The sequence below is a fragment of the Caenorhabditis briggsae genome (genome assembly GCF_000004555.2).
Source record: "Caenorhabditis briggsae complete genome, chrI, whole genome shotgun sequence".
Taxonomy (NCBI): domain Eukaryota; kingdom Metazoa; phylum Nematoda; class Chromadorea; order Rhabditida; family Rhabditidae; genus Caenorhabditis; species Caenorhabditis briggsae.
In genome coordinates, this window is record NC_013489.2 from 13,918,516 (window position 1) to 13,926,076 (window position 7,561).

Below are 7,561 nucleotides of genomic sequence, written 5' to 3' on the forward strand. Positions count from 1 at the left end.
CGATTTCTAGAATAATCGCAACCTGTCCCATGGGGGACCCCTTTCCACCCCTATTTTTACACCCACTTTCTGTTTTACGAATTGAAAAAATTGAATAGTTGGGGAGAGAGAAAATGAAAAAAAAGGTCATTTTCCAAGAGAAAAAGAGAAAGTTTAAAATAAGCGGAAAAGGTATAAAAAGTGCACTTTAGAGCTTTTGAAAAGATTTATGGGATGGCAGAGTTGGTCTGAAATAGTGCTGAAAATTTCCAAAAAACCACAAATTACCGTAAAAGCTCTGTTAGAACGCCACCAGGACCGTCCACTTTGAGCCTGAATATTTCATTTTCTGTGAGGGATATCAAAAAGTGGTTAACTGTTAAAATGTTGCTGATATTATGATAAACATTTCAATAGTTGACAACTTTTTGATATCTTTCAAAAGAAATGAGATACATTGGCTTGAATTTGACGATTACCGTAAAAACGCTAATAGAATGCCATCCGAATCTCGTCAAATTCGACCCCATGTATCTCATTTTCTGTGAGAGATATCAAAAATTGGTCAACTAATAAAATGTTTATCACGATATCAGCAATCATTTATCAGTTAACCACTTTTTGATACCGCTCATAGAAAATGAGATACATGGGCTCGAATTCGACGATTCGGATGGCATTCTATTTTGCGTATTTACGGTGTTTCAGATTTTCAAATACTGCTTTCTTGCTCCCAAAATTCCTTTTTTTCATAAAATGTCTGTTGATATCGTGATAAAAATTTTATTTGTTGACAACTTTTTGATATCTTTCAAAAGAAATGAGATATATATGCTCAAAGTGGACGATCCGGGTGGCGTTCTATCAGAGCGTTTACGGAATCACTTCAAACCCGAGTTTCAGAGCGTCTGTCTGTTTAGTCGGTTTGTTTAGTCGGTGTCCGCAATTTTTATATTTTGATTTTTTGAGCGTTTCAAAATTTGTTTTTTTTTCTAAAAATTTTGAATTCTGAATTTTTCCAACTTTCTTGACATTTGTATTTTTAGATTCTCAAATTTTCAGCTGGACTGAAAATTGTCTGTTAATCTGTAAAAATATTTTGACTACAAATACAAATTTTTTTCCAGATTTCAGATTTTTAAATTTCGTATAGTTAATAAATAACAACAATAGTATTTGGATTATTCTGTATTTCATGAAGACTACAAACTACAAACTACAATCTCTATTCCAGAGATTGTAAAGCTCGATGACAAATCTAGACTCTTGAAATTTCCGAAATTCAATTTTTTTTGAGATTTTTGAATTTTTCAAAAAAAAAACTTAATTTTTGATTCAAGTGGATGTTTTTTTTTCTGAAAACCTGAAATTTGATTTTTGGTCTTCTTTTTTTATACAAAAAAATTTCCAGAAAAAAGGAAAACCTCTAATTCATATTCTTTCTTTTTTCTTTTGGCGAAAATTAAAGGTTCTCTTCTGGCGGTGAGATGAAAGGTTTAAAAAAAGAAAAGGTAGTAAAAATTTGAGGTGTGCGTCACTTGGGACAGAAAAACAAACATTCTATAAAAAAAAGGAATTTTGGGACTAAGAAAGCAGTATCTGAAAATCTGAAATACCGTAAATACGCTAATAGAATGCCATCCGAATCTCGTCAAATTCGAGCCCATGTATCTCATTTTCTATGAGCGGTATCAAAAAGTGGTTAACTGATAAATGATTGCTGATATCGTGATAAACATTTTATTAGTTGACCAATTTTTGATATCTCTCACAGAAAATGAGATAATATGGGTCAAAGTAATCGGACCCCCCGATGGGGAGAGGTAAGGAAGGAGAGGGAGGCTGTCTCTTTAAGCGTATGTATCTCGTTCCTTTGAGAAATATCAAAAATTGGTCAATTGATAACATGTTGCTGATATCATGATCAACATTTCATTAGTTGACCACTTTTTTATATCTTTCAAAAGAAATGAGATATATAGGCTCAAAGTGGACGGTTCGGGTGGCGTTTTATTAGAGTGTTGACGGTTAATTAAAAAATCTGAAAACCAGCAAATCTGTAAATGTAAAAAACAAAATCTAAATCCCAAAAGACGCTTTTAAAAATCTGAAAAGCTGAAAATTTAAAATAAATTTTGAAAATGGACAATTCTAGTATATCAGACTGCTTCCGGAAACTCCAGAAGATTCAAAAATGCATATTTTCAAAATCAAAAAACTCTGAAATGTCAAAAGATCGGTGAATCTCAAAATTTGGGGCATTTAAAAGTGTTTTCAGTAGTTTATTACTCTCTGGAAATTCCAAATCTTCAAAATCCACGTCATCGTTGATCTCTGCTTCATATTCTTCAGAATCCTCTTTTTCTAAAATTCCACATTTTTCGAAAATCTTCAGACTACTTGAAAAAGGGAAAAAGCTCGTTTTCTTCAAATTTTCAAAGTATTCTGATGAAGCCAATTTTCCAATTTTCTCAGGAATCTTTTCAGGAATCCAATTCTCTTGGGAGAGAGAGAGAGAGAGAGAGAGAGAGAGAGAGAGAGGGAGAGAGAGAGGGAGAGAGAGAGAGAGAGAGAGAGAGAGAGAGAGAGAGAGAGAGAGGGAGAGAGCAAATCTCTTAAATGAAGGTATTTTGAAGGGGGAAAAAGAGAAACAACTCTTCTGATCAGAAAACTTCTCGATGCGTCACCTTTTTGTTGGTCCAATTAGAGGAATTTGTGGGTCTTCAATTTTTTAGAGTGAAGGAGGGACTGGGTCAAGGGACAAGAGTTAATGTTGTTTTTGTCTACTGGAAAAACACCTGTTTTTAAGGATGAGCAATCGGGAATGTTTTGGGTTGGGGGACCAGGTTTGATGGAAAATTTTATGGGGAATCGAATAAACTCAAAATTGAGAGGATAGGTTGAAAATGAACGGATACCGTAAAACCTCTAATAGAACGACACCCGGATCGTCCACTTTGAGCCTATATATCTCATTTTCTGTGAAAGATATCAAAAAGTGGCTAACTAATAAAATGTTGCTGATATCCTGATAAACATTTTACTAGTTAACCACTTTTCGATATCTTTCAAAAGAAGTGAGATATATAGGCTCAAAGTGGACGATCCGGGTGTCGTTCTATTAGAGGTTTTACGCTATATGGGGAGATTTTGAAACAAAAATCCCCAAAAAACCTTTTTTTTTAAGTTTTTGCTTTGAAAGTTTTTTGAATCGGTCATTGTTGGTTTTAAGATGTAAATGAAAATCGAATGAAACTAAAATTGGGACTCTAGGTTAGAAATGAAATTTAAAAAAAATTTTTTTCAAAATTATCGAATTTTTAAGGATGAGCAATTTGGAATGTTTTGGGATTAGGGTCCAGATTTGATGGAGAATTTTATGGGGAATTCAATGCAGTTTAGATTGCACAGTTAGGTTGAGAATGAAGGGAGATATGGGGAAGTTCCAAAAATTTCAAAAAAAAAACCATTTTTTTCAGAAATTAAGGATAAGTAGTTTGGTATGTTTTGGGGTGAAAAATTGGGCTAAAAATGCACAATTTCATAAAAAATTGAATGAAATAAAAATGAAGGAAGTTATTGAATTTTGAAAAAATATTTTGTTTTTTTTTTCTAATATTAAAATTTAATTAGCATTTTTTTTCTAAAAAGTGTGTGGGTCTGTTCCGCTTGAATTGAAAAAAAATTGAATCGAAAAATGCGAGGAAAAAATTGAAAAAAGTGCGATTCAATTTCAAAAACTTGTTTGCAGAAAACTCGGAAAAAAACCAACCAGGGAAAAACCCAGGGAAAAATGGTTTCAGGGGTTTGAGACGAGGCCGTCAACTTTCAGCCCGATTATCTCGATTCCTGTGAAAGATGTCAAAAAGTGGTCAACTGATAAAATATTGGTGATAATATGATAAACAATTTTTCAGTTGACACATTTTTGATATCTCTCAGATGAATCGAGATAATCGATCTGAAAGTTAAACTTGACTTTTTTCTGAATATTGACTTTTGAAAATCCTGAAATTCCCAATTTTGATTAAAATTTTGGATTTCTTTTCTGGCAAATCTGTTGCAATCCGAAAATTCCAATTATTAGAAAATTTCTGAAAAATTGATTTCTCAAACTTCTGAGTTACAGGACCACAGAACTTTTTAAAATTGAAACGCGACGAAGGCGCGACAGCCAGCTGTTTGAAGGTTCCTCGGTTCCTGTAAAAGGTATCAAAAATTTGTCAACTGATAAAATGTTTATCATGATATCCTTAACAATTTATCAGTTGACAATGTTTTAATATCTCAAACAATAAATAAGATAACTAGGTTCAAAGGAACCATCATTTTAAGGAGTTTCACAGATTTCAAAAGTAAATATTCCAGGTTATTTAAACGTGATTAAACCAAAGAATTAAATTAATATGATTCGAAAGAAATTTAAAATTCTAGACAAAAACGACTACGTGAATTGGTTTAGAAACCATTGACCTTTGGGAGACTAACATAAAAGAAGAGGGAAGAATCAGTTCTCACCTTCTCTGGGCTCCAGATAAGGTGACCCGGGGATCCGGGTCAGGGAGCCTGGGTCCTGGGCCCTAGGTCCGGGGCCCTGGTCCCTGGACCCGGGTGACCCTGACCCGGTGACCCTGACTGGGTGACCTGGATCCGGGTGACCCTGACTGGGTTACCTGGATCCGAATGACCTGGATCTGGGTGACCTGGATCCGGATGACCTGGATCTGGGTGACTTGGATCCGGATGACCTGGATGACCCGGTGGCCCTGGCCGGGTGACCTAGGTCCCTGGGTTCCTGGGTCTCTGTGTCCTGGGGGTCGCTATTTGCCTGGTGCATCTACCCTCCAACTCCTTCTAAAGGTTCCCTCTAACCACGCAACGACACTCCGCTATCCCGCTCGGCGCGCGCACAATTTGAATTTAGTTTTGAGGGATTGCGAGCTTGGATTTGGCTCGTAGCTTTTGAGAGACTCTTTTAAGGATTTTAAGTGAGTTTGCTAGAATTCTAAGCTTGTATTTGTTGTTTCTTGCTAACTTGTTCATAATAAACCGATTTTGTTACATTTCTTGTTGATTTTCTTCTATTTTATCACAGGAACCTGATACCCCGGACATACCGCGGGCAATTCGCTGTTAATTCACCACGGAGGTCTTTACAAGAAGCTTCAACCGTGACCAGAACTGATATCGCTCTGGAGCTAGGAGTAATGTGAAGTTCGAGATAATCTGTTCAACTCCTGGAACCCAAGAGATACATGATCTTTTGGAGCGTTTTTCTTGATGGTTCAGACTGAAAATAATAAAGCAATGTGTGGGAAATCTGAGAACTATTGAACGTTCTAAGTCAAGCCAGAAACAATTTCAGTAAAATTTTTTTTTGTAATTGAAAAAATGAATTTTGCTCTTTTCATATTGGAAAAGCCAAAAAAAGAGAGAAATCGATCGGAAATCGCATTTCCGTCACTTGGAAAAACGCTTTTTTTTCCTTGAACCTTTTCATTTTTTTAGCACCTGACTTCTTTTTTTTTTTGGCTCAACTTTCTTCACATTTTCAGATTTTTCTTCTCAATTTGAGCTGCTGAAAATGCTCAATTTCACGGAACTCCCAAGTTTTGAAAATCCCAAACAAAATTGTCTCTTCTTGATCTTTCAATTCTTATCAGATTATCAGTAAATACGAATATTCTTTCCGTTTCACCAAAAATTGATTTTTGATGCGGAAACTTTTTTTCTTCTTGAAGCTCATTTCGAAGAATAGCACGTCTGATTAGTGGTGTGACCGGTAAATCAGCACCTATTCAAAAAAAAAGTGTTTAAAAAATAATATTGAGACTTTTCGAATAACTTTTAGACTTTACTAGATTTTAGTGTGACCGAATATACCGTAAGCACTCTAATAGAAGGCCACCCGGACCGTCCACTTCGAGCTCGTGTACCTCATTTTCTGTGAAAGGTATCTGTTCCGACACTTAGGTGGTGAGCCTGTGTCGGAGCGAAAGTACAAGGATAGGAACATTAGTTATTCCACAAATAGTATATTGCTGTATTAGGGCTCTGATTCGGGATCTTTGAAGCTTCTGTATTAGGGGAGTTTGCCGAGAGACGATGACCACCAGATGAGGGTTCCAGATTGGAGAGAGAAGATAAACCATCCTTTGGCAGCGGGGAGGAGGTTGTAGCATGAAGATGTGGCATCGGTTGTTTGGCTCATCCGCGATCATCAGCTGTTGGGATCCTTCGTCAGCGAGTCCAGTGTTGCGGAGATCCTTTGGAAGTGACCATTGTCGCAGATGTCTCATCATACTGGCGATTCTGCTTCCTTTTATAGCATCTCCTCAGCATATCCATGATTATGCTCTAGATCTGATATGGTGATAAGGAAGTGATCACGCCAAATAAGTAGCGTTACTAGTTGGAGAATTGTGTTTATGACTATTTGTGTCATTCTAGATGTGCTCTAGTATTGTTGGATTTGAGGTCGCGCAGTAGAACCTCTGCTGCCGCGACAGTATCAAAAAGTGGTCCACTGATAAAATGTTCATCATAATATCATCAATATTTTATCAGTTGACCACTTTTTGATATCTTTTAACAGGAATGTAGATATATGAGTTCAAAGTTGATGGCTTGGGTGGCGTTCTACTCGAGTGTTTACGGTATACTTTTTGATTTTTTTTTAAATTCAGGAAACTTTGAATTTTAGAGTTTCCAGCGATAAATTGAAATTATACCATTTCTTTTTGAGTAAACTTGACCAAGTTCTTGGTCAATAAAGTGTTTTTATATTGCCTTTTGACCCTTAAGATACCCTTAATGACGTGTTAGGGTCCCTAGAAAAGGAGGGGGGGGGCGGGATTAGGCCAGGTGACATAAGCCCCGTCCCTTAAAGGTGGGGGGACAGGAGATTTTTCGTAGTTTTTTTGTAGCTAGAGTATGCATTCTACCGTGACGGTGTACAACGCTTAATGTCACTCTGCGTACAGCAGTCGTCCTCGCCTTTATGTATGCAATCGGGCGTGCGCTTTCTCTTTGCCCGCGTGGCTCAGTCGGTAGCGGCGCCGCACCCTCAATCCTCACCCTCACAAGTTCAACTCCTCGAGGGGCATCTTTGAACGGAATTTCGAGAACATTATTTTTTTCATGTCCCCCCACCTTTAATATCACTTCTTTTAATTTTTACCTCTCTTGATATTTTTTTTTCACCACTTTCAGGGTTTTTTTTCGATTTTAAGCGAGTTTTGGATATTTTTTGAAAAATCAGTTTTTAGACATTTTAAATTTTTTTAAGCGGAAATTTTTAACGTCATCAATATTTTTTTTGGTTTTTTGAGATAACAATACACCCACAAACTCCCTTACTCATCCATATGCTTCATATTGCCCCCGGAATATAATATTTCCCAAAAAAAATCCGTACTAAGGGAAAAATCAATTTCCTGTCAGTTTCCGGTTTTTGTTATTTTGGCTCCGCCCACTTTTTGACAGATCCATTCTATTCTATTTGTTATTGTCGGAATAAAAAAATGAGACTCGGTGTTTGCGTACTTTGATTCCCGCCTCCCCCCACCGACGCTCCGCCCAT